Here is a 27,794-nt window from a genome sequence, read left to right as displayed (position 1 = left end):
TGATAATTGTACCCCATATTTTTCATCGTTTCCAGACAATAGAGTAGTTCGATATATGATAAAAGGATCAGTGGGTTATAATCAGGGATACTTCCATGATATACTAATATGGGCAAGTATTATAATAATGCCAGCTCCGATCCCAATCCCAATCGAAAACCAATGCAGTTTGACTGATCAGACTAAACGTTTCTGCTGTTAATATCCAGGGAGCTGTGTTTGTGATGTGTTTGCATTCTGTCGCTTTGTGGTATGAAATATTCGTATTCTTGATTAACGTCAAAGAGTCTCCGAGAGAGAAACTTACATAATTATTTGACTACAGACTGTATGGCGGGTTCATTTGCTTTCAGAAAGAATTAATCAACAGCCACACTGTGTGTCAAAAGAATACCCCCGCCTTGGGTATTCTGGGTTAGAAAACATAGCTCTGAGGCGCAGATCAAAAGAGGCCCTCCTTTTTTTGTGAGATATTATGGGGCATATTTACAAGCCCCGATCGCCTCAAGAGAGTCACTTTTAATGATGTTCCGGTGTCGATAGGGGCTTCGCCTTATTTACAAGGCGGCGTTAAGCCACTTAACGTGGCTTAAATCCGCCATGAAAAAAAAGCACCCTTTCACGCTATACTTAGCGTATAAGGGGTGGGCAATGGGTGTTGCGGTGTGAGTTCTGCTGCAACACCCACTGATTTTGACGCTGCCCCCTATTTAAAAGGGTGGCATAAATAGGAGGCAGCACTAAAATTAAGACAAAAAAAAAGTGATCTTAACATGGCGCAATGAGGAGAAATGCTTTATTTCTCCTCATTTTTGCTGTTTCTATTTGTGCTGCATTGTGCAGCACACGTAGAAACAGCAAAACACAGTGAATGATTGTTTATTTGCAGGAAGGTGTCCCCGCACCAGATTCCCGCTTTGCTGCTGTCATCGAGACTCCGAGTTTCCATTTAAGGAAGTAAAGTAAGTAAAACAAAATTGCTGTATTTCGGTGTATGTGGGTGTATGTGTGAGTGTGTGTGTGTGTGTTTGTGAGTGATTAACAGGGACTGAGACTGAGTTAGAGTGTGTGAATGTGTTTGAAAGTGTCAATGAGAGTGAAAGAGAGTAGGAATCAAAGTTTGATAGTGTATGAATAAGTTTAAGTTAGAGTGAGGGAGCGGGATGCGGATTGTTAGTGCGTTCTAAGGAGTGAATGTTTGGAGATTGTTGGAGGTTGTGGAATGGCATTAAGTCTTTAGCTATCAATGGTGCAGCAGGTGCAGTTGCACCAGGGCCCAGAGTCATTGAGTGTGAAAGGGTAAGTGTGTGTGTTTGTAAGTGAGAACCAGTGAGTATGAGTGCATTTGTGTGTAATTGTGAGTAGTAGTGAGTAAGAGTGAGGGAGGGAGTTACAGTGAGAGGGGTGAAGATTGACTGTGAGAGTGAGTGAGTGTGAGTGAGTAAGAGTGTGTTTGTGTGTTTTTGATTATGCTGGCCATGGCATACTCAATCTAATTCTGGGCTTATGGCGGTGGAACCCAAGGTAACATCCTAACTGAAGGCCCCAATGGCTGAATGAAGGCCTTGACACACTAGAAGTTATTCTTGGCACGGCCCCTGTGGAATAATGCTAGTGCTTGCATACTGGGGGATATTCTTGGCATGGGGCTTTCTCTGCGACTGTGGAGGGCATTCTTGGCATAAGGGAGGGCACCCAAGGCAAAATGCAGACCCTGAAATGCTGGAATAAATACTTGACATAAAGGGGCGCCTGTTCCAAAATACTGGTGCTGGGGTACTGAACACAGTTCTTTGCCTTACAGCTGGTGCATGGCATATTGGGGCCAAGGGGGGAGAGGGTGAGTTGGAGGAAGGAAACCATGATAAAATGCTGGCTCTGAAAGGCTGGAGGCAGTATGTGAGATACCCATGGTATGTGGACAATATCAGTGGCAACATTCTGGTACCAGAAAATTGTATGTCATTATTGCAATGGGGGGTCCCATAATGAAATGCTGGCATTGGCACAATGAAGTTAATTCTTATGGACAACTCTCAAGTCAAATTTAGAAAAAGATGGGGTGAACTCCTGGCAAGTATTACGGCCACCACTTTTAAAGATAACCAGCCGCCACTATTCAAAGCTTTAAGAAAATCAAACCAATGTCTATATTTAGGCTCGAATTTCACCTTTTCCTTGGAATGTGACATTACTTTCATGTTTCTGGCAAAAGAAGAATGACTATTGGCTGCATGCCACTGTCCTATAATACGCTATTCTCTGTAAGGGGTTGTTTCAGTCGTTGGGAAATGCCTCTGACTAGGGTGAAGCCCTTGCACCTAGATACATATTATCTGTATAGTAGAAGGATGGATACGCCACATTAACAAAAAGATCAATCATACATATTGTCAAGAAAATCGTGAGATACAAAATATAATCACTTTCTTGTGTCTGCGATAGCTTTGTCTCTCAGTTAGACTCTGATGGAACCGTGCATTCTCTGGCTCGACAGGGAACCTCTTTACTTATCTGTGGATGAGGTGGGAGGTGCTCAGAAGGGCTTCCATCCTTACTGGCTCTGACGACTCTGACTCAGCTCGAGGTCTTCTTGAACCCTTGAGTCTTAAATGAGCCGAGATTCCATGTGGCTTCTGCCTGCACCCGCACTCTAGCCTCTTGTGTGAAGAGTTGACGACATAACACTGGCCTTTGATGTAAAAAGGGACAGAGAAAAGGATGCCCATCTGGTGACCGAATGAAGACAGAGAACTTTGGATCAATCTTAGCTTCCTGGCTTCATCAAAGTATGTGATCCTAGGCCAGCGGTCTTCAAACTTTCTAATGCCCCTCCCCCTATTCACGATGGAAAAAATCATCGCCCCCCCCAGAATTGTTTACAATTATTCTATTAAATTGGCAAGTATTAAATATGTCTAGACTTATTTAAACATGGAGATTAAGTTCTGTTACTGTTCTAAAAATGCTATCAAATACATAAAAGCATCCACAGTGTGATTATCTGAAATGGGGTGGGGGTTTTGAAGAACATTTGGAGTTTGTTACCTTTTGATACCTTCTCCCAGCCAGGATACACTGGCCCATTACAGAGTGGCTTACTGCCAGTCATTTTTTCCCACTTAAAACAAAGTACTGTTATCAGCATAATGCTTCTTTTGGCCAGACCCTCGCGCCCCGTAGGATTACCTGAGGCCTCTCGAGGGGGACCGGCCCCGCTTTAAGACCCTGTCCTAGGGATATAATTCATTTTACTGAGCCCACTTTTCCCTCCTTATCACATATGAGAGCCCCTTCAAACTCATGAACTGTGATTGTGCAAAGTACAAAAACCATAATGTTTAATTTTAAAAATGTTATGTTTTGCTCCATGAATAATACCAATTTAGGAAAATAGAATACACAGGACAACTAACTTGCCTCCTTCTTCACTCACTGGATAGTCAACAGTGGAATGGAGGAGGAAGGAATGTTTTTAAGTTCATGTTTGAAAATTATCACATCTCTTCTAGTTAATCCGATGTACTAATGTGAAAAGTTTCTGCATGATAAATACATGAACCTTTTTTGAATTTTGAAATCACTATCATATTTGCCCATGATATTTATTGCATAGTACACATGTCAAATATTTTCAGAGCTTGGCTCCTGCTGTTGGAGCCAAGCCAGACCACTCTATTTTAACAGTGTCATCCTGTTACGCAACAGGAAGGAATGTTTAATTGGGGTATGTTGAAGCATACAAAGAAGTGATGGATAAAATGCTTGCATTAATCTCAGCCACTGGTAATCACTTGGGCTGCATCCCAGTCCAGCATTATGTTTTTTGCACAACATGCTATCTCAGTTTGGACCCAACCAAATTTAAATCAGTATTGACGCTCCTCCAATGAAAACAGTCCAGCCCAAACTGCCAGGCCTGGTCCTCCCTGAACAGGAGCACACGCTACCCAGGACCAGTTTTACCCCATTTACAGCTCATCAGCGAGGTGTAGCTTGGTTCCAGGGAGACAGTGCGCACAAGACCCACGATCGGCATTCCAGTCCCACTTAGGACAACACACTAAAGTATACAAAAATGTGATGGATGGAATGGTTGAATTAATGTCAGCCACTGGTAATCACCCAGGGTGCACCCCAGTCCATCATTATTTTGCTCACCATGCCATCTCCGTTTGGACCCATCCATGTGCAAATCAGTCTTGACCCACTCCGTGGGAACAGTCCAGCCCGAACTGCCAGGACAGGTTCTCCTTGTACAAGAACACAAGCAATGCAAGAACAGTTTCGTCCTAATATGGGCTCATCAGTCAAGTAGAGCTTAGTTTCAGTTATACAGTGTGCTCGGGACTCACATCTGGGCATACCCATCCCATTTAGGGTGACACACTAAAGTATACGAAAAATTGATGGATGAAATCCTTGAATTAATTTCAACCAATGAGTATCACTCGGGCCGCATCCCAGTCCATTGCTAGTTTGCACACCATGCCACCTCACTTTGTACCTAGCCATATGCAAATCAGTCTTCACCCTGCTCCAATGAGAACAGTCCAGTCCAAACTGCTAGGCCAGGTCCTTTCTGTAAAGGCTCAAGAAAAGAGAGAGGGACCCAATCACCAAAGGAGTAGGGTACCACAAAAGACTTAAGTCACTAAAAAACCCTTTGGGTAAATAAACATACATAAATCCACACTCACAATAGGAACCTTATATCACCAACATGTAGACAATGAACATAGGAAGCAAGAAATCAAGTAATCAAATGGAATGAAATAGACAGTACAAATGTATTCGGTACAATGTAAAATAATATATATTTTTTTTAAACATGTTAAAAATCACAATACCTGTGAGAGGGCTGACATGGGCGGAGGGATATGAGGACGGCATATCGCTATATGCCGATGATATCCAACTATATCTGTCATCCCCATATGCGTCCCTACATAGTGTGTAAAATATTTTCACAATTTCAGGAAATACTCCGGATATGCGATCAACTGGAGCAAATCGGTACTCTTTATCCTTCGAGGTCCGACCCCCCGGCTCCCCCGGGGCTGCACGGTGAAGATAGCTCAGGACGGATTTCGGTATCTTGGGATTTTTATAACCCCAGATCCGCAACTTTTCTATTATCGGAACTTGGCGGTACCCTTGGACAGGCTGTGTAGCGATGTTAAACACTGGAGATTCTTGCCCCTATCGCTGCCCCGAGCGGCCTTATTTAAGATGTTAGCCCTCCTGCGCTTCTTATATGCCCTTCAAAATTGTCCAAACAAAGTTCTGGATGCGTATTTCTTAAACGTAGATAGTGAGGTCAGAACGCTGTTGTGGGATGGAGGGGCACCTCGTATAGCATTGCGTAAGCTAATTAAGGGATGGTACGATGGGGGGATTGTTCTCCCGGACGTGCAACTCTACTATTGGGCCTCGCAGCTGTTGGTGATTAACCACTGGATATACCGTTCCCCAGCGGATCCAGCGTATATGTTGGACAGGTATCAGATGGGCAGAGAGGACTATCTAGGAGCGCTGTACACAAAGGCCCGGAAGGGAAGATATATTGGTCCAACGGCCCATACAGTGGCAATCTGGCATCTGGCGACTAATCATCTTGGATGGTCGAATGTACTAACTCAAGCCACACCACTCTGGTGTACCCAAAAATTGGGTATGCTGTGTAGTCAGTCTGGGTTTGATAAGTGAGACATCTGACATTTCCAAGATAGGGGACCTGGTGTCAAAGGGCAAAATCCTTCATTTCCGGGAACTCAGGGAGAAACTGGTGCCAAATAGACACTATGATCCCAGGAAAGCAAGTACCTTAGTAGCTTCCACGAAAATAAACTAAATCAGCTTCAATTTGAACCAGAGAGGAATATTCCTCTTTCTCCCGTTCCTACGAGTATCTGTAATGATATAGCCAGTAATGCTCATCAGACTCGTACTATCACAACATTACTGCAATTTCACTATTGCTAGAGCCAGTTTGACATCTTGGACAAGTTACCTCAAGTGTCCTAGTCAGCACAAATCTCAGAGCACTGCTTGCCTCAGGGTTCCACGTTAAAAACAAGTTTGATCTGATTCGTAGTATTAAAATGTATCCAGTACCTATTGTAGAGAAGGGGAGAGCAATCCTCACTATACGTGTCCTTAGGACAAAAAGCTCGTAACCCTTGCTTAAGGCACCATACAGTTGTTAGTTTACTTCCAAGTTTTCAGCAAAAGTACAAGGCAGTTCTGTATCGTATCCTTTCTTAAAATCCAGCCCGCATCAAATACCTATTACAAAGAAAGAACAGTCCTTACTATTCATATCTATACGAAAAAAGCCCGCTATTCTTACTTAGGACACCCCACATTAATTTGTTACCTGCAGGTCTTGGGTGTCCTTTATATCAAGCCCACTTCTAATAGACACAATCACATAGGCCGTTATTATGTGACAGTCCCGTTCCGGTATCTACAAAAAAGATAGCAAATACCGAACGGAACATAGTCAGTGCTCGAAATACTCAAAAATCGACTATGTTCTTGCGGAACTCTACACAGTAACTCATTATCCCATAGTGTGGCACAGCAGGACATAGTTCTATAGTAAACTCCTGACTTACGAGCAGAAAAATATCGCGCGCAATGGCAAACAAGCTGAAATAAAAATTAAATCCAAAAAGGTCCAGCCTCTAACACTGAGGGATTCATCCTACCCCCATCTACCTTTACTGATACTACCTACAGGCCCCTTCGTCAGCCCTAACTCTTACCTGTATATTGCTGAGAACAACACAGGGTATAAGCCTTTGTCGAGAGATATGGCTTGACTGAAAATACGAGCTGTATATAAACCCTCCCACTCTTCAACCACATGAACACCTTCAGAGAATCCATCTCAGATGTGTCAGTCATGTGTTACACGTCGCAAAAATGGCCGCCATCTTGTAGTAGATAAATCTAACAAGACATTACAACAATACCACCAATGCCTTCATTGTATAGATAGGCAAAACTGCCAATATTCAAATGAATAAAAACCTCATGTTGAGGATTAGATCAATAACCAATTTGTCTCCGATCATCCGAACGAAACCCTATACTCTTGTATCTTATATTAGGGACTGAGTCATAACGATATAGTTGGGAGAATAATTAAAAAATTACGGCTACATCCTATACTTGTAGACAAGTTCATGTGAGTGGGAGTACTACCAGCTCGGCCATCGCTCCTACATTTACCTATAATACCCAAAACATTATTCTAGGGTGATCTCATTTAAATCTTATATAGAGACTATTAGACTCTCATATTGGAACTACACCTAAGAGGTACATAATAAGAGTTTCCCTCTCTCCTATATCAACTATATTATTCCCAATCAGGACAAAGTATAACATTCATCCTCAGGTCGCCCCTATTAGGCGATCCCACTCTTCGCTTGAGTTCAGACCATCTCGTACAGTGTTAAGGTAGGAAACAACCACTGTTCACGTGCTTTACGTTTCAAGTGGATATTCCCACCTCTGTTCCCAATTGTCACCTTTTCAAGAATAAACCATGAAAAATAATTTTCTCCATGGCCCTGTTCTAGAAAATTGGTAACTAAAGGGGCATTACGTTTTTTTCGTTTTAATGGCTGACTTATGTTCTTGTATTCTTACATGCAGTTCTGTTCCTATTTCTCCCATGTAGGCCTTACCACATGGGCAACGTAGGAGATAAATCACATTTTTTGCTTCTACAGTTATTGAGTGTTCTAGATTTAATACAACACCAATTATGGTTAATTTCTTTCATTTGTATACACTGGGCACACACATTGCACGTGCCATACTTCACATTCCCAATGGCAGCTACATTCGTGAGGGTTCTCTGAGCATTCTGGGGTTCCTCACAATAGGTGTGTACTAACACATCTCTCAAATTTTGTTTTTTCTTGAAAGCAAAAAGCCGTTTATCTAGTTTGCGTTCCTCTTCATGGTTGAATATATGCTAATTTCTACTGACAACATTTTTAATCTGGTTACTCAAATTAGAAAATTTACTGACAAACACTACCCTTTCCAATGCTTCCTTTTTCTGCGCAGGCTTATGGATCATGGCGTCTCTATCAAAAAGCCTCACTCGTTTGAACGAGTGTGAAATCAGTTTTTGGGGTAACCTCTGTCTTTGAACTTACACTTAAGAACTTCAGCATGTTTATAAAAGTCACAAAGGTCTGAGCAATTTCTCAGGAGCCGGAGAAATTGGCTAAAGGGGATGTTGTCTCTTTGTGACTTAGGGTGAAAACTTGAATAGTGGAGTAGAGTTCTTGGCCATCGGCTTTGTAAACAGCTGAACCTCTAAAACTCCATTAGCATCTTTGATCGATATATCTAAGAAGTCCACCTTTGTTCTGCTGTAGTGTGAAGTAAATTTTAAATTGGGGTCACCCAAGTTTAGCCAAATTAGAAATTCTTCCAATTGTTCAGTGTCTCCTTTCCAAATGAAAAAAATGTCATCAATGTAGCTGTACCAACCCGCTACATTTTCAAAAAACGGAGCGAGTTCGTTATAGATATGTTTAGTCTCGAACTGCCCCACATAAAGACACGCCAGACTTGGGGCACAAGTTGCCCCCATGCTGGTTTCCTTCTTTTGCTTGAACAATACGTCCTTGAACAAGAAAATGTTATTTTTCAAGATCATTCTAACACATCTAAGAATAAAATCTTTATTAGCACCGCCCAATTCCTGATTCTCAAGGACCCCACGTATCACCTCTACAGTATCCTCCTGCGGGATGTTTGTGTAGAGAGACTCAATGTCTAAGGTGACTAGACGCTGAGTCTTTCTGTAAAGGAACACAAGCAATCCAGAACCAGTTTCGTCACAGTTAGAGAGCATCAGCTAGGTGTAATCTTGGTTCCAGTGAGACAGTGTGCACGGGAGCGGTGTCTGGGCATACCCGTCTCTCTTAGGGTGCCACACTCAAGTATACAAAAAATTGATGGATATAACGCTTGAATTAATCTCAGCCACTGGTAGTCACACAGGACGCATCCCAGTCCAACATTATTTTGCACACCATGCCACCTCAGTTTGGACCCATCCATGTGCAAATCAGTCTTGACCCCCCCTCCAGTGGGAACAGTCCAGCCCAAACTGCGGGGCCAGTTCCTCCCTGAACCAGAACACAAGCAACACAGGACCGGATTTGCCTTGGATAGAGCTCATCAGGAAGGTATAGCTTGGTTCTAGTGACACAGTGTGCACGGGGCCCGCATCTGGGCAGGCTTGGTTTCATTCCAAAAGAGGCAATCTAACCCACATTGCTGCAGCATGTGTCGTCTGTAGCTTTGGCCTTGATGTACAGAAATTCATGAAATACGCATATGTATGTACCCCAGACACTAAGGCCATCTTAACAAAAAGTGACAGATGGAAATGCTTTAATAGTAACCGTGGATGATTGTCAAGGGCACATTTCAATTCATAGTTTTTTCTAGTTCACATTGATATTTTAGTGATATCTAAGCAAATTATGTTTAGTAGCCACACCCAAATTATAGAGGCCTGTCCATGTGGCTAGGACACACCTCTTCCTCATTACCCACAAGCAACCCCTGAGACGGCCACGTCAGCGATGGGCACTTTAAGTCAGGTGTCGAAGGAGCCGCGTCTGTTCATACTTAGGGTGCCTGCACGTGACGGGTGGAAGTATTTGCATTAATCTTAAGTACCAGGCCACTATTCTGTGTCCCTTCTTCTGTTTCTTAGGGTCATGGCTTTATTACAGTCAGGGACAAGCCATATGTAAATTGGCTGTAGCTCCGCCCCCTTAAAGGCATAACACAGCATGAACTGCTGGGCCTCAGTCCCTTTCTTTGCCTTTTTCAAAGCCAGAGCTTTAGACAACGTTCTCTGTGCATAAAGGGAGTATCGGTGGTTGTACATCCTCACACCTCTCGACTGTGCACCTGGGATACAAGCAGGCGGGGATGGGGCAGAAACACTATCAGGTGCAGTGTGAGCTCACTGGTACACATAGGTGTAATCTTCCAAATTCAGAAGAACGACTACAATAAAAAAACATTGGGCCTGATTTAGGGGCAAATCATCATGGCCATGCGATAATTATTGCTCTGCGCTCTTAGCGCGAGGATAATTATCGCCGGCCAACTCTGAATTTTATCGCGGAGCTAGCTTGCTATCAGCAACGCTTATCTCCAAAGCGATAAAATTCAGAGCGCAAGCTGCCAATTGTGCGCTTATCGCTGGAAATACAGCGATAATCGCACAAGGTTTGGCGAAAGCTTGCTGATAGGGCAAGGCAGACTTAGCCATGATATCCACCTTCCATAGAATATCATGGCTAAGTCAGTCTTGAAGCAGGCGTAAGGAAAGTAGCGATAACCGAGGTTATTGCTACTTTGCTTGTCGCTCTATAGGTTAGCGTGCCCATTGATAATTGGAGAAATGTCGCTTAGCGACATTTCTCCAGTTATCTCAGGGCAGGAACGCCCACTATGCATCTCGTTGGGGGAAAGGGTGATAATGCAAGGATTCACTCGATAGCGTGACCTTGCTGATTAGGAGATAAAATTATCGCCGCTTTCCGTCCGAAAACAGACGCTAAAGCAGCGATAATTTTATCTCCGGAGCTTGATGATATGCCTCTTAGATCTCGGCGGACGGGTTACTCCATCACAACGATGACGGATATTCTGTCCGCCGAAATACAAATCTCATGATATCCCATGGGATTTATATTTCGGTGGACGGGATATCTGTCACCGTTGTGACAGAGTAACCCGTCTGCCGAAATCTATCAGGCCCAGAGCCTGAGATGAGCAACCAGTGTTGAGTAAGAGTCGCCCGCCTGCCGGATACCTGTACATTTGCATGCAGCGTGAAGCATCACACCTATAGTTAGCGGCTTACATTACAGCACAAAAGCCTCCGCAGTGACATCAGGGGTGAGTTATATCAAGGGGATCCAGATATATCATTTGGTGAGAATTTAACTGCACGGTAAGACCTTCCATAATTTCTCGGTCTGGGGAGAGGGATGAACCGTCTGCAATTAGGATCTGGGAAGCAGCCCCTGCAGTGACTGGGGCCTCGGAGTTGAGCAATGGAACAATGAAAGTGCAGTTTTTAGTCTCCCCCTGTAATCCCCCTGCATTTTCTCAGGCTTGTTTGCAGTACGACTTTCTTAATTGCACGTTGGATTTGCAGCTCGAGCTCGCCGGCGTGTAATTATCTCCATTATTCAAAACAAAGACGACGTGTGCGCGTCTGAAAATGAAACACGTAGCCCGGGGCATTGTGGGAGGGGGCGGGATCACCTCCAGCGCGTCCAATAATCCCCTGTTTGGGGTCTCTGGATCCAGGGCCACTGAGGTCAGGGTTTAGAGGGCAGAAATGGCAAAGCCAACAACAAATAACACAGCAGAAAACAGTACATTTACCAAAGCAACAACTCCTCAAATCAATGCACATTTTAGCATAGCTGTTTGTCTCCTTTTCTGTCTTTTTAAAACATTTTGAAGCACACCCAGTTAATCACTCACAGGTCCATGTTAAAGGCTATAATTTACAAATATTTCTGGCATAAAACCACGAAAGCAGCGCCCTCCAAGCTTTTTAGAAACTTAAAAATACGACCCAATTTTTAGAACGAACGACAAACTTTTGTGCCCAGTCGAGCATGAGGCGCGTGGGGGGGGGGGGGGGGTGGATAGGGGGGAATGAGGCTTATTCAATAGTAGTATTCGTTCACAATGTATTTATTTATTTATTTATTTGAGGAGTTTTATATAGCTCGAACAAGACCTGTTGGGGTATCAGAGCGCTGTGCAAATAGCAGACAAGTGACGCAGTAAGGAGCGGCACGCAGAGATACAGGTACAGTTTGAGAGACAGCCAGCAGATTCAAGACCCGGAGGAGCCCACAGTAAAACACCCACGCTGAGGGGCTTCCGGGCCACTATTGAAGGAATCTATTCGGCATAAGCATTTTTGCTTCTTATTTGAAGGAGAAAGTCAAGGGGTTTCACCTGATTTCAAGAGGCAGTGCGTTCCAAATTCTTGGGGCTAGACCGGTTGTATGTTTTTTGTATGTTGAACTTATGTGGTTTCAGCAGCAGGGTATTAGCACTTCTTAAGGCGCGACCACCACCAGAGAGTTCGAGTTTATTGGCCAGGTAGATGGGAGTGTTGTGGTGAAGGGCCTTGTGTGTCCTGCAGGTTCCTAGCTTCACACGGGGCCATTTTGGATGTATGAGGTCTGGTGCGATGTGGTTGAATATTCTTGATCTAGTGATACGCTGTGAATTACCAAAATAGCACACTCTTTGTCATTTTTTGTGTTCCTTTCAAACAGCAATTGTTTGTAAAAGTCACAACCTTGACCACGGCCTTTGAAATGTCGCTATCAGATTGTGTCAAGATATTGATCTGCTCATGAAAGTGATAAGCAGTGAACAGCACTGGAGCAGGAACACCTTTCAGAGGGGGGGGGGGGTTCTGGTCTGTGGCATCTGTTCACTAAAATCACAAGGCTTCTGAAAAATATTGGTGCTGATACCAGTGAATGTCGCAAATTTGAAAAGCAGCTTCTGCAACAGAGAATGGGGTAAGGCATCATATACATGTCAAAACAAGGGCAAGTGGTGCATTTCGGACTCCGTATAGATATATTACTGTTTTATATAGTGCATACACTTTCCAAGGACATTGGAGTACTTTACATGAGCATCAAATTACATTACGTAAGGTCAGATTCATTTTAAGTACAGGAGATTAAGTGATTTGACCAGAGCCAACACCGGGACTTAAACCTGGTTCCTCAGCTGCAAAGTCAGCAGCTCTGACCCTTAGGCCACATCCATGTTTCTCAATTTATGTGTAAAAGTCATACACAAGTGAGATGATTGTGTATGAGCACACATGTAGTGAGGACATTCTCTGTTGGAATGGCTTTGTGAAGTAAAAAACACAGCAGGCAAAATACTGGACGGTTCACCCAAAGTCTTCATTGGTGAACACTTGTATAGGTTTGTTATAAAACTGGACTTAGGGACACAGTTCAGCGCCTTTGCAAGAGGGCTGCTGGAACAATTTTCAGAGTGTGGGTGCTAACATCAATGTTACATCACTGAAGTCATAGGGATTGTGAACAATCCTAGCTTCACGCAAAGTGTAGCAAATGTATTCAGCAGGAGAGTGGTAAGTGTGTAGTATTTACTTGATGGTGCATTTTGAAACACACTGTCACAAATATATTATTAAAGCATTGTGTGCTAACGCACTGTCATTTACAGCACATTGTCCATTGAAATGATCACAAAATGTGCATAGATTTACTGATCTTATTAAAATCTTTTTTTCGATCAAACTTTAGAATTACAAAAAAATGCTTCATTTTTGCTTAACTGCTGAAGTATTCTGATGTATACAGTTCATTTACAAGTATATAAATTGTGTTGTGCATCACATAAAAATTGACATGCCATGGCCTTTCCTTTCACACTCCCTGTACCCCAGCAAGATTGTGACATAGTTCACTTTAAAGCCTCCTCTCACTTTGCAGTCAGAAAAAGAGGGCACCAATCCCCATGTTAACACAATAAGCAGCAATTTGTCTGAAGACACAGGCTGACATTTGACCTCTATATTTGAAGCACAGCAAATGTGACAAGATAAATACAAAATAAAAAGGCATCTTTATTTATTGCTCTTTCGTCATCCACCAGAAATGGCTGGCGACCCACAGTTTTGGAAACGCTGCCATACAGCATTGGTCCTGGCTCCCAGTTACTAGCTCATGCCGTGAGCTACTCCTTTGCATTACTGTGGCGTTGTTTCTCCTGTGCATGCTTGTAGGTTACTCCTCTTTACATATAGATGGACTTTGATCATTTGTCATGGCTGGCTGTATACAATGCATGCCTGTGAGTCACTCATCTTTCACTCCAGGGGACTATATGGAGCTTCAACGATGACCGCATGTATCCAGTACATGCCATATGTTGCCCCTTTGTTACTTGTGATGTCTGCTCAGTCAGGTACAGCAGAGAAGTCGGTGAAAGGCATGCATTCTATCTCCCAGTCTGTTTCTTGCCAGTACCAGCCAATGTGCAGTGAGATCATGCAAACTATCATCACCGGACACACAAGTGCATCCAATGAAGGGCAATTAAACACTCTGCCAACCAGGCACACCCCACAATATAGCATGCTACCTGCCTGCCAATGCGCCTTGCTTTATGAACCGTTGCATAAATGAAATTACAGTACAACCAGTAGCTACATTTTCTGAAAACATAGGCATTTCTTAAACTCTTTCTTCCTGAGGACATATACACTTCAGGAAGCCATGTCCAGAATCACAGACTTTGCTTCCCCTTGCTTCCAAATGTTTCCAGATAGGGTTAGGGCCCCCTCCAGCTGTGATTTACTCTGCTTTTAAAACCTCATCTTGGATCCAAGAGACCCCCCTTACCCTTTAACTGAACAACTGTGCTATCAAAGCTCTATGTTTTTTCAAGCCCAGCCCTCCTTTCTACCAATGAAAAATCTCAAATCCCAGATAAACTCTTGCTCTGCTCTCCATTCCTTCCTGCTCTATAAGCCTCTTCCTCTCGTGTGTGTTTGGTTTACTTTAAAAGTTGTAGGGGCCAGCATCAACTTCATAGGCCATATATGTCAGCATTATTCTAAAAACCTCAACACAATTCATATGCCCTCCCATCATAGGCCGTGTACAGTTTTGGACACAGAGTGTTTCAGCCATCAAGGGTGGCATGATGCACGTACAATAAATGTGGCTGGATTCCATTACATATGCAAAGGCTGTAGGAGTATTACAAGAGGTAATTATTTGTGGTCTCTTATAGTTGTTTATTTTTTTAATGGAATCAGAAGAAATGTTATTGTTAAGTTGATTAAAACCATCACAAAATATATGATTCTTATTTCTTCCTTTTGAAATAAGTATGTTTTCAGGGCTGCCTAATTTATTCCTATCCTGGCACCTAGGCAGTGCAGCGTGGCCTGCTTTGTGCTGGTTTAACAGCCAGAATCCAATGTAATATGTGCCTGAGATGCAGATCTAAGTAAACTAAAGAGGCGCCTGAATAGGTTACACTGGACCAAATCTAGGCAGGAATAACGTTTTCCAGAGGTACATGGCCTATCGTTGACAAAGATGTCCACTTGGCGAGAGAACTCCCTCTCTCATTACTCGGAACTCCTGGATATCCTGACGGCTTCTTTAAAATTGTATTTCTTTATTCATAATCTTCGCATATTTTTTATAAAAACTTCTTCTTTTATTTTGTAGTAGCCAACACGTTTCGTCCCAACAGGACTTCTTCAGAGCTTTAATTATACATCCTCTGTATGAAGTAGTGGTAAAGCGAACCTTCCCTTATCTGGAGAAGGAAAACGCCTTAAACCTTGGAGTACTCTATGTTCTTCATTCAAAATTGTGCACTCCCTGAGATGATGAGTCCTTTCGTGGTCCTTAAATAAGTATTTCCTCAATGTCGAAATAACGAGGTGGAAGCAGTTTGCAGGAAGATTGTAATAACAACGAAGTTCTGGACCCTCTGTGTCCTATTTAACAACCCATCGGGTACGCAACTTCAGTCCCATGCACAAGGAGACTGTTTGCAGTCCAGTGAGTGTAGTGGCTCACGCGTGGCGTTCCGTGGGCGAACCCCCAGGGCTGAACCATGTTGAGGTGCTTCGCTGTTCTCTTTTGACTAGTTACCAAGAGACCATCTTTGAATGGAATGCTGTATGCCACAAAAGCCTTTAATGATTTTAATGTAGACACCTTCCCAAAGAGGTACAGAAAATGCAGCAACTTGGGGATGTTTGCTTTGCATAGTTTTATGCTTTGGCACAATACAATACAATGCAATACTTTATTCGATTTTATAAGATAAAACCATACAAGTGACATGTAATAAAAAGTCCAAAATGATTGTGCATAAAAGAAGTACAATAAAATTACATGATACAGCTGGTTTAGAGGACACATTCCTATTAAAATCGTAACGTTTGCAACAATCCACTTGCATACATCCTTATGTAATGCTTCATAAATGCTTCTGCATAAGTTATATTTCGCAGACAAAACTGATTCTGCTTCTCCGCAGCACTTCCATTGTGTATGGTAAGTCTGAATAAATGTTCTCAGCCTGGCTGCTTCGAGAAGAGTGGATCAATCTTGCAGTAAAAATTAGGTATATGAGAAAATCTTTGTGCAGAAGAAGGTGAAGGTAAATCTGGAATCATTGCACACTACACTAGAGGCGAAAATTAGGAATCCCTAGTCCAAGCATGTCTCTTCAGTTACAAATGTATCTTCCAAGACCTGTCCAGGGATGCACTTCTATTCATATACACTGCAGTAGAGATAAAAGTACTAAGGTTTATTGTATTAAGGTATAAATAAAACAAAACCAATCAAAACAATTACGATGAGAATAAAATCAACATTGAAAATGCAAATTACATGTGAGTATGGCCCAGTGCACAAAAAATTAAAATTGGTTAATCACAGCCCAAGAAATCACACCAAATATATTCACAGCACTGTACATCAGCAATGAAAAGTATTAAAATTGTTCCACAACAATTTACATTTACAATAAATTCAATATGGGTTTATATGAGTAAACCCAAATCTAAAAGGTTTTAGAGTACGACAAATAACTTTGGAGGAACTATCCTTCAAGCATGGCAACATAGCTTATTGGTTAGTTATACAACCAGTTTCATGAATAAAAGCCTGCATAGATCTAGCAGCTCTGGCCATGCTTAGATTATGTGCTTTAAAATGTCATCAGCTCTAGTGCAATAACAACACAATCTATGGATTGTAGCCATCTTAAGTCAAGCACATTCAATCTGTATAGTAAGAATATATAATAATCTTAAATGTACAAAATCTTCTTTTATTCTTGCCCCTAAATCTGTTTTTAAATAAGGCTGTCTCTTAGCAATATATGATAGACATAAGTGAGGTTTTTATAGGTAGGAGACAACCGAAGGTCATTAAAATATATTCAAAAAAGTATTTCAATTTTCAATAGATGTTGACGTTGGGCTATGTTCACAATAGATAGTTCCTTCAGAGATGGAAGTTGATAATCACGAATAACTTTTTTTAACCATTTTACTTTTCCAGAGTGAGCAACAGAAACAATAAAAAAGGCCTCTACAGAAATAAGACGCTTCAATGAATTTTGTTCCGCTTTTGAACACAAGCACGTCATTAAAAAACGGAGTAATATCCAGAAAAATAAAGACACAAGCCCAAATTCAAGTGATTCCTCGCATTAAAGATCTAAGGTTAAAAAGAAAACAAAAACATCTAATTAAAGATAGCTGTGTCTAACTCTGAATTCTTTTAGCTGATGATCTGTATAATGCCAATGGACCTAATTTAGAATCGACAGCCATTATGGTAGGTTCCATCGCCTGCCCCATACTTATTTGAAATGCTCTTAACAGCATTATTGACACCCAAGCATCTTCTGTTGTTTTAGATACGTGGGCATTCAATTAATTTGCGCTCTACTTTAACCCCTAAATATGGAACCTGACTCCCTCCTAAATTTGGGAAGATTGGTTTTCCAATTTGAATGGCAGTTCATGTCACCTAAAGGACATAATTTTAGTTTTAGATACATTGATCAGAAGACCACTAGGAACACTATAATCCTGCAAACGGTTTAGCTGGCTTCGATTGTCAACTTGTATTGTAAGAGAAATAATTAGGTTATCAGCACATGCTGCCTAACTAAGGGCCTGAATTAGATCTCGGCGGACGGGTTATTAAATCACAACAATCATAGATATCCCATCTGCTGAAATGTTAATCCCATAGGACAATAATGGGATTTATATTTCGGCGGTCAGGATAGCTATCACCAGTGTGACTCAGTAACCCGTCCGCCTAGATCTTAATCGGGTCCTTACTCTTTCCATCCAGACCCTGCCCTATTGCATATAACTCTAGATCAAACAATTTCCAAGCTTTACAAGAGATTTGATGGCATAATTTCAATAAACGTTAGTTCCATACCCCAGGAGGTTACAGAACTTGAGAGTGTTTGTAGACTTAATTAATGCCTGCGCTTAGCTCACATCAGAGTTCTTTATATTTGTATCAAATCAGTTCAGAAATTTGTTTTATAATATGCCTCATGCGGCTTAATAACCCAAACTCAAAAGTTAATATCTTGTAGCTTTCGCAATGGAAGAAGTGATTTTCCGTATAGCGTTTTCTCTGTAAGAAGCATGCTGTCAAATTTATTATCAGATCAACTACATTGATAAAATGGTTTACGCCCCATATCCTGTGATGTCAAGTATTTAAATACACCTGCCAAAAACAAATCACAAGTTTGCCAATGGAATATTTTATATAAATGATTACTAATAAGTACCATATAACTACATTTTGAGGAACTTTTTGATACTTAGGTTGACCCAGATCCATCAGGAAATATACTTTCCATTGATCGTTTCAGCATTAATTATTATTAATTGATTCGGATGTGGAACAAGCCAGGTTCTGAAACAATGTGTTCCCACATTATTTTAATACAGTGCGACTAATAATCAATTTTGATTATGGTGACTTATTTTGAGTTTTTCACACAGCCAGAAGTCTGAAACATGTACAAATAAATAACCAGGTTCCGTACTGACAAATGAGTGTATTGTGCTGGCCAATCCGGCTTCAATCTGCTTTCCAATCATTTGAGGCCCAGTTCATGGAAAAAAGAATAGATTACTTTATCGGAGGCCTGTTGCGTTGATTTTGATAACAAACATTAGTAATAGTATGATGGAAATCTGGAGAATCACAACAAAAGTCTGTCTATCTCATGAAGTAATTTTGCATGTTAAATCGCAGGTAAATAACTCAAATGCTTTTGAATATCTTACTATCAGATATTCAACATCAACTAAAGGGGAATTCAGCATAAATCTACATTTATAAATTGGGGGTAGCATATGGACATACGCAGCAGTTGAGAGAGAAAATGTTTACTATCCAAATGAATTAATATAGGAAGTAACTATTTAGACTTAATTAGTAGCTTTTTTCCTTCGAAACCCTAATTTAGCACTGCCCCAAATTAGTAAACCGTCAGTAATCAAGAGGGCTCCTCACCCGGCTTTTAGAAGTAACAAACTGTGTCATAGCTGATACAGTAATTTGGTTGGAAATTATCAATTTTCCAAGATTCCTGTATGTTGATAATGGTTAAAGAATTTAGGAAATTCAGTAGGTCAGTACTCTCCAGCTTAACCTGCTTATCATTGTCTGCAATGTTGTTCCATAACAGATCAACAAGCATTGAAAAAATTAAAATTGTGGTTTGATCACCAAGTGAGGAATCCAAAGCTTGTCTCGATAATAATGAATTGACCCCCCATGACTAGTAGTTACTAGGGTTTCATCAGTGTAGCACAGTTTAACATAACTTCTTATTGGACCCTCTCAATCAAGTGCAATTCTTAAATTATCCGCCTCTTTTGAATTATGAGGATAAGAACCTTTAGAATAATTTACTCTTGCTTTCAGATACTGTTGTTACGCGCCTACCAGTGTGTTGTTGAAGGTGATTTGACTGACTTGGTCTTTTTATGACAGAATAATTGTTTTTGGGTCCTGGATTTACAAGAATAGCCCATGTTGTTATATCGGATTGCCTGTTCTTGCCAAAGTATGGTTGAACCACAGTGTTGCGGCAACTTCCTTGTCGGTTAATGGATCCCAAATAGATTCAATGTTTCTTAAGTAGGATATTTTAACATTTTCAAATTCTGAGAAAGATGTCAACAAATTTATTATACTGCATTGCAAATATGACCGCACTAAGTATTCAGCCGCTATAGTAAATTCTGTTGCATTTATGGCCCTTTTTAATCAGTTTAGCTTCCTCCTGGCATCGGTTCAGTTCAGCCATCATTTTGTGCAGTGAAATGAAAATGTGCTGAATGCGTGGGGTTAAATTGCCTTAAAATCCACTTCGATGAGCAGTTTACTGATGTAAATGTCTAAAGAAGAGCCTGATGAAGGAATTGTTATTCAGCCCTTAGCCAAGATACACCCATATTTGTAAAAGCCTTTTGTTAAATGTGATTTTAGGGATTAGGACCTCAAAGAGAAACAATGGTTTGAAGTAGAAAGCTTCTTTTCATGGACAGGATATCCTCTTACAAATGAGTCCTACCCATTTTGCTTGCCCTGCCTGAAATGCCTTGCAGTGTGAGAGCGCAGTAAATACTTCTGCGATTACCTGTTTTATACAAACACACCAAGGTTGCCAGGGAGACAGTAAAAAATGATGCATGCTTGGATTACCAATCCAACTGCAAAACCCTCAAGCTAAATACAAAGCAGCCCACGCTCTGCCCTATAGGAAGCAGCATGAAGATTTGAGAATAGGACAGGCCTTCCACTGGACTGAAGACCGAGGCGCTGGACTAAGTTGGATGAGGAAGTGAACAGGAGGTCTCAGCTGTGCAGTCTCTCGCCAGGGCCTGAAACATGGTCAACAGGCCACAATCCACATTCACACTGCCATTCAAGCTGAGGGCCAAGGATTCTTGCAGCAGGGCCCAATCATGCTGCCATTCAAACCGAGGGCCAAGGATCCTTGCAGCAGGGCCCAATCACGCTGCCATTCAAACCGAGGGCCAAGGATCCTTGCAGCAGGGCCCAATCACGCTGCCATTCAAACAGAGGGCCAAGGATCCTTGCAGCAGGGCCCAATCACGCTGCCATTCAAACTGAGGGCCCAGTTTTCTTGCAGCAGGGCCCAATCACTCCGCCATTCAAGCTGAGGGCCTCAGATCCTGACTGCAGCCTACAATCACGCTGCCATTCAAACTGAGGGCCCCAGATCCTTACACCAGGGGCCAATCATGCTGCCATTCAAACAAAGGGCCCAGTTTTCTTGCAGCAGGGCCCAATGACTCCACCATTCAAATTAAGGGCCCGGATCCTTGCAGCAGGGCTCAATCACTCCACCATTCAAATTAAGGGCCCAGATCCTTGCAGCAGGGGCCAATCACGCTGCCATTCAACTAAGGGCCTGGATCCTTGCACGAGGGGCCAATCATGCTGCGATTCAACTGAGGGCCCGGATCCTTGCACAAGGGGCCAATCACGCTGCCATTCACGCTGATGGTCAAGGATCCTTGCAGCAGGGACCAATCATGCGGCCATTCAAACTGAGGGACACGGATCCTTGTAGCTGTGGCCTGTCACACTGCCATTCAAGCTGATGGACCCGAGCCGTCCACCAGCGCCCAATCACGCTGCTGTTCAAACTGAAGGCAACGGATCCTTGCAAAAGGGCCCAATCGTGCTGCCATTCAAACTGAGGGACCCGGATCCTTGCAAAAGGTCCCAATCGCGCTGCCATTCAAACTGAGGGACCCGGATCCTTGCAAAAGGTCCCAATCGCGCTGCCATTCAAACTGAGGGACACGGATCCTTGCAAAAGGTCCCAATCGCGCTGCCATTCAAACTGAGGGACCCGGATCTTTGCTCCAGGGCCCAACCACGCTGCCAATCAAACTGAGGGTCCCAGATCCTTGCACAAGGGTCCAATCAAGCTGCCGTTCAAACTGAGGGACACGGATCCTTGGAACACAGCCCAATCACACTGCCGTTCAAACTGGGGGCCCCAGATCCTTACCACAGGGCCCGATCACGCTGCCATTCAAACTGAGGGCCCCAGATCCTTGCAACAGGGCCCAATCATGCTTTCATTCAAGATGAGGGCCTCAGATCCTCGCTGCCATTTATACTGAGGGTCACAGATCCTTGCATCAGGGCACTATCAAACTTCCATTCAAGCTGAGGGCCCCGTACACTTACAGAGAGCGATAGTCAAGCGGCCACTAAAACTAAAGGACTGGACCATCGCAGGAGGCAACAGTTATGCTTCCATTAAACCGGAGGGCCTGTGACCCTTTCAGAGAGCTGCAGTGAGAAGTTGGCCTGGTATATGCTGTCCACAAGTTAAAGTGGGCACCTTGCACCAGTCCAAACGACCCTTATTGATGATTACGTTAAAGACAACCTTTATTGAAAGTATCCTAGTGGTAGCTATGGAGAGCAGCCTTCAGGCTAAGTCTTGAAGGAATGTAAAGCAGCTTGTTTTACCAGATTATAACCTCCTGAATGACCAAATTAAAGGAGAACCACACAAGGTATATATAAAATATATGTATTTATTACTAAACACTCTCTACTAACCTCTTTATGAGATTAGGGAACAAGTCACACAATATTAAAGCACTAGAACGACAGTAAATAGCACAATACACAGTGGGCTGAAGGGGGAGACCAAACCATATACTAAGAAAGTGGTATAACAACCACAACTTGACTAGACACAGTGCCTAGAGCACGTAGAATCTCTGGGACCCCAAGGAACCACCCAAAGTAGTGACACAGGGGACCCACGGGGGACACGTGCAGTGTGAGAACACAGGCGCGAGCCCCGTACTATTCTATGGGTAAAGTCGCGGTTGGAATTTTAAAGATTAAGGAGACTTAGGAGAGGACTTCAAGCAAACCCTTGGGAACATAGAAGGTTCTAAGGCCAGCACCCTTGAGAGTACCGAGGTACCCGTGTTTCCTATCCCAGAGGAGTAGGGTGCATAGGGGTCAAGTGGTGTCGGAAATGCTCATTGATTGATGCGAAGAAGTGCTGCTGCGGGGAAGATGAGAAGTGTCCGTTGTGATCCAAGCCTGGATCGGAGCTGAGAAGAACCTGAAAGCAGAGGGGACAGAGTCTGGGTCACTTCACAGCGACCCGGGGCACGATAGACGAATGCCCACCGATGTCAGGTGTTTCAGGTGAGGAGAGGTGAAGCTTGACTCTGCAGCCACGGGGACCAGGAGACGTCGACGACAACCAAAGTCCAGAGGTGAGCTGTCCCATGAAGGATGTTGAGTGCTGGGGGGGGTCAGTGTCCGGATTGAACACCAACAAGCCTTGGCAACTGCAACCCACGTGGTCAGAGGAAAGATGTTTCAGTGAGGACCAGCAAGGTCCTGGGGACTCTCCAAGCTATGTAGAGTCAGGGTACATCTGGAGCAAACAGGAAAGCCCACAGAAAGTCAAAGTTACCTTCACAGGGACCCAAAGGTCGACGGACCAGGGATCGCGAAGGGACTTCGAGCTGAATCACAAAATACCAGCGCACGGAACACTCGTGGAGTGTAGGCCGGAAATCTTCAGTGGAAATACTGCTCGGGGTCAGGACTACAAGTAGCCCAAAGCACTGCCTCAGGGGTTGCCAAAAAGCATATGCTGCTGCAAATGTACGCGGTGCACAGGGGTTCAGGTTGCACGGTCCCCACGAGGGAATCAGGCCTCAGAATTGCTGAGAGCACAAATCAACCTCAGAGACCACGGGAACCCACCTCCTGTGTTGCAGAAATCTTCGGAGTCCTCCGGAGCTTCGGAGATGCAAACTAGTCAGATGCGTTTCAGGTCCCTGCCTTGCAGGGGAGTAACTCCTTTACTCCAAGGGAGATTCATCAGTCATCCAGCGTCGTGCAGATCGTCGAAGCTCTTGGTTTCTGTTGCAGAGTTTAGTCCAGGTAAAATCTAAAGTCCTGTATGTTATGTTATGTTATGTTATTTTTGATTTCTATAGCGCACGGCTACTCCATTGGAGTGTCCCGGCGCTTTTTATTGGCAGCTTGTAAGCATAAAAAGATAACACAGTGGGATAAAAGAAAAACAACAAAACTAAGGAGGGAACATGCTAAGGGGCAAAGAGCCAAGTTTTAAGGCCCTTCCTAAAGGTCAGCAAATTAGAAGTGCTACGTAGAGCCAATGGCAAAGCATTCCAAAGCTGCGATGCCTTCAGCTTGAAGGAGCGGCCCCCTACGCGGGCCCTCTTTACTCGAGGGACCACCGCAAGGAAGAGAGATTCGGATCGCAGAGATCGGGCCGGGCGATAAAAGGTAAGCCTCCGTTGCAGATATTTCGCGCCCGAGGCATAAAGAGCCTTATGAGCCAGCGTCAACGCCTTGAAGACTATCCGCTTCCGGATAGGCAGCCAATGAAGCGACTGCAAAAGGCCAGACACTCTGGCTCGCCTATGAAGGCCGAAAATAGCCCGAGCGGCCGAATTCTGCACCACCTGAAGGCGCTGTAGTAGATACTCCGGTAGGCCCAGATATAGGACGTTAGAATAGTCCAATCTGGAGCCAATTAAGGCCTGCACAGTGATCCTCCTGTGCTCTTCTGAAAGCAAAGGAAGAAACTTCCGGAGTATCTTCAGGAGGCCGAAACATGTTCCCATAAGACCGAGGATCTGAGATCTCAACGTCAGAACATTGTCGATCTTAATTCCCAGATTTTTTGCCTGCTGGGAGGAATGTGCAGGAGGAAACATATTAATCGGCCACCATTCCTGCCAATCAGGATCAGAGGTACAACCGAAGAAGAGTACCTCAGACTTATCCGAGTTGCATTTGAGGCTGTTCAGCTGGAACCATTTGAAAACAGCCTCAAGGCACTCACGAATACTCTCTCCGTCAAACTCCTCTCCTTTCCCACACGTAAAGAGGAGCTGGGTATCATCGGCATAGGATACGATCTGGGCCCCCAAGGACTCCGCCAGTGCGGCCAATGGAGTCATAAAGATGTTAAAAAGAGTCGGACTCAGCACCGAGCCCTGCAGGACTCCGACTCCCAAAGGCGGCATCACGGCAGAGCTTGAGGAGGCCCAGACCGTTTGTCGACGGCCCGCTAAGAATGATCTAAACCAGCTGAGCACCGTCCCCCTCAGACCGATCTCATGAAGTCTGACGAGGAGACCCTCGTGGGGGACGGTGTCAAAGGCCGCCGACAAATCAAGCATGACAAGCATAGCTTTACCTCCTGAATCCAGTACCTCCTTAATGGCTTCAGACACCTCCAAAAGCGCCGTCTCGGTGCTTAAATTGGGGCGGAAGCCAGATTGAGTGGGATGAAGCAGATCGTTGGTTTCCAAAAAGCCAGAGAGCACGGTATGCACGTGCTTCTCCACAATTTTAGCCAGCGCAGGAAGGAGAGAGATTGGCCTATAATTGGCCAACGCCTCAGGGTCTAGGCCAGGCTTCTTGAGGAGGGGGATCACCATCGCCTGCTTCCAAGCCTGCGGGACCACCCCCTCACACAGAGAGAGATTCAAGAGTGGATTTGCCAAAGGATTTACCACCGCCGCCATTTTCGCCAAAAATTTGGCAGGGCATGGGTCAAGAGGCGACCCAGATTTAAGATTGACCATCAATGCCAATGACGACGCAGCTGAAATAGGCGGAAAATCGGCCAAGATGAACTCCACGGGAGCCGATGGAACTGGCCCGTCCCTGAAGCTGGGGCACGCTTCCACCATCCTTGAGGGAAAGGAGTCCTGAATCAACTTTATCTTAGCCGTGAAGAAGTTGGCAAGAGCAGAAACCCACGACTCAGTGGGCGCGGCCTGGGTTAAATTAGACCGTGGAGTCGTAAACTCCCTCACAATGGTGAAAATCTCCTTGCAGGAATTGGAGGCAGCCTCAATCCTGGCAAAATAACCCTTTTTCTCAAGGAGGATATCGCGATAATATGTTTTAATCGCGGTCCTATAAACCAGCCTGGCCGCAGGGTCATAATGTGAGCGCCACGCCCTCTCAGCCACCTTGCACTGCCGGCGAGAAGCTGACAGTGCTTCCGTAAACCAAGGGGCAGAAACCCGCTTCGATGTAACTCGGGGTGTCCTCACAGGAGCTAGATCATCTAGCCTGTCCGTCAGCCACGCCTGCAGAGACTCCAGGTCCCGTTCCAAGTCGCCCGAAAGGGGGCAGGGATGATCAAGAGAAGCCTGAGCTAGCATCTCTGGGGTCACCCGATGGAATGCCCTCGATCCTAGTCCCTGCTGTCTAAAGATGGTACTAGGGGGTTTCTCCGAACCTGGCACATAAAATTTGGCCAATTTGTGATCAGACCAAAGCACCGGTAGAAGTTCTAGCCCCTATTAGGGGAGCGTCGAAAAGACCTGATCCAGGGTGTGGCCCCTATAGTCAGGGGTTCCTACTTTATACCCAAGAAAGGGGTGGGACAAACTCTGGGGACCCACCCATGGGAGGGTCAGGACAGAGGGTTGGCTACACCCATGACCTTTGTCCACTTTTGAGCCAGAGCAGGAGCAAATGGCTCCTGCAACCGGTTTAAGACGGACTATGCACAGGGACACCAAATGTGCCCCCAGTACAGACATCAAAGCACTCTCAGAGTGCACCCACCCAGCCCCAATACACTAAAGCCTGTCTGGGAGGTGGTCACACCTCCCTGTGTCAGGAAACGTATTGTCCAGCCTTCCCCTGCCGGGGTTTTGTCCAACAGCAGGAGGGCAGACTCGTGTCTGTGGCTGGCAGCATCCATTTTGTGATGCCAGGGTCAAGAAAGCTGGTACCGGGTGTACCGGTGTTGTCATATTTCTCCCTCTAGGAGGGTGGAATCATACATACCACACCAGTTACTGGTGTGGAGGTATGATTCCAAGGTGTTTGACACCAAACACGAAATGTTTCCACGCAGCCGTTTTAAAATTAGCATTTACTGCGAGGTTATAATGCACATAAGTATATATGGTTGGCTGCATCACAAACAACCCCGGAATGTAGGTTTTGAAGGCTGCAGAAGGGCTCTGCTCATGCAGGGGCACCCTCTCACATAAAACCCAGCAGCCTGCCTTCAGGATTGATAAGGCATGCCATAGGGGTGACTGATAGGTTTATATGTGCAGTGACATGGAGAGATATAGTGAACCTATATCTCAGTAAGGGGTGCATGCACCACCTTACCCAGGCTGCAGTAGCAGACCTGTGGTGTCCATTTGAATGGTCTCCCAGGGGTGGCATAATACATGCTGCAGCCCCTGAGAGGCCTCTGGGGTACCTATGCCCTGGGTACATATTATACCATATACTAGGGACTTATAAGGGTAGCCCAGAATCCAATCTGGAGTGTACCTAAAGTACATGCAACCAATTTAGAGGAGAAAGCAGCTAGACTGGGGTCCTGGATAGCAGGATCCCAGTCAGTCTAAGTTGCAAACAGTGAAACATCAGCAAAAAGTGTGGGTAACCATAAGAAGCAGATCCTACTCTCCTACAGCTGCAATCACAATACTATTCAAATCAAGGACAGCAGACCATAATCACACTGCCATGAAAACTCAGACATCAGCAGAAGGCCAGGACCCTATAACCTAGAGCAAAAGAAGTCCCCAGTAGACCACAATCACACTGCAATTAAAACCGAGGCCCGCTGACCCTTGCAGCATGCCTCAACTAAACTGCCCTGCAAATCAAGGGCCTCAGATCCTTGCAGCAGTCTACAACCGCACTGCCATTAGAACTGTCGGCCTCAGACACTAGCAGCAGTCTTCAATCACACTGCCATTAGAACTGATGTCCTCAGACCCTAGCAGCCGTCTACAATCACACTGTAATTAGAACTAACGGCCTCAGATCCTTGCAGCAGTCTACAACCGCACTGCCATTAGAACTGTCAGCTTCAGACCCTTGCAGCAGTCTAAAATCGTATTGCCATTAGAACTGTTGGCCTAAGACACTAGCAGCAGTCTACAATCACACTGTAATTAGAACTGACAGCCTTAGATCCTTGCAGCAGTCTACAACCGCACTGCCATTAGAACTGATGGCCTCAGACACTAGCAGCAGTCTAAAATCGTATTGCCATTAGAACTGTCGGCC

This window comes from Triturus cristatus, chromosome 11 (genome assembly GCF_964204655.1).
Source record: "Triturus cristatus chromosome 11, aTriCri1.1, whole genome shotgun sequence".
Classification (NCBI taxonomy): Eukaryota; Metazoa; Chordata; class Amphibia; order Caudata; family Salamandridae; genus Triturus; species Triturus cristatus.
This window is presented reverse-complemented; position numbering follows the sequence as displayed.